The sequence below is a fragment of the Octodon degus genome, unplaced genomic scaffold, assembly GCF_000260255.1.
Source record: "Octodon degus isolate 3935 unplaced genomic scaffold, OctDeg1.0 scaffold00028, whole genome shotgun sequence".
Taxonomy (NCBI): Eukaryota; Metazoa; Chordata; class Mammalia; order Rodentia; family Octodontidae; genus Octodon; species Octodon degus.
In genome coordinates, this window is record NW_004524604.1 from 12,024,623 (window position 1) to 12,025,858 (window position 1,236).

Genomic DNA, 1,236 nt, shown 5'->3' on the forward strand with positions numbered 1-1,236 from the left:
CAAATATATAAGGCAAATTTTAAAGTATGTGAAAAATCTACTAATCAATATTACAATCTTAACAGGGGACCTTAACACACCCTTATCTCACAAAGATAGGTCAAGCAGACAAAATTTAGCAAAGAAATAGGAGGATTTCAGGGTAAATGGACTGAACAAATGGACTTAGTAGACTTATACAGTGTTCCACACAGAGGCACCCAAATACACATTCTTTACAGCTGCACATGGAATATTTTATAAAATAGAGCACATACTAGTCCATAAATCTTGCTTAAATATATAAAATAAAACATAAATTATCCAATGCATATTACCTGACCGCAGTGCAATGAAACTGAAATTAACAACAGAAACCAGAAAAAAACACATTCTGCAATTGATGGAAATTAAACAACACCCTCCTCAGCAACCAATAGGTTATACATGAAATTAAACAAGAAATTAAAGAATATCTACAATCCAATGAAGATTCAAAGAAAACACACAGGAATTTTTAGGGTACAATGAAAGCAATTCTCAGATGGATATTCATAGCAGTGAACTCACACATTATGGAAACCTCAAGAACAAATAAATATCCTTATTGTTGTACCTTAAGCTTCTAGAAAAAGATAAGCAAGCCAAGCACAAAGCCAAAAGATGAGAGGAAATTATAAAGATTAGAACAGAAATCAATACAATTGAGACAAAGAAAACCATACTAAAAATTAATCGTTGTTCGAAAGACTGAATAAAATTGTTAAGCTCTTAGTCAACCTCCTCAAGAGAGGAAAGAAAAAGACTCAAATTCAAGCAATAAACAATAAAAAGGGAAAAATTACAACAGATCCTGAAGAAATTCAGAAGATCAAAAATAGCTACTTTGAAAATTTTTACTCTTACAGAATCGAAGATACAGCAGAAATAGACAGATTCCTAGATGGGTACAAATTGCCAAAATTGAATCAAGAAGATATAAAAAGTCTGAATTTTAAAAAATTAGCCAATGAAATTGAAAATGTAATTTTAAAAAGAGAACAAAGAAAAGCCCAGGTCTTGGTGGATTCACAGCTGAATTCTGCAAGAAATTTAGAGAAGACTTAATTCCAATAGTTCTGAAACTTTTTAATGAAAATGAAAAGGAAGCAATACTCCCAAAATCACTGCTGGAGGCAAGTATTATACTGATACCAAAACCAGCGAAAGATCCAAACAAAAGAGATAAGTACAGGCCAAACTCTTATGAACATAGAC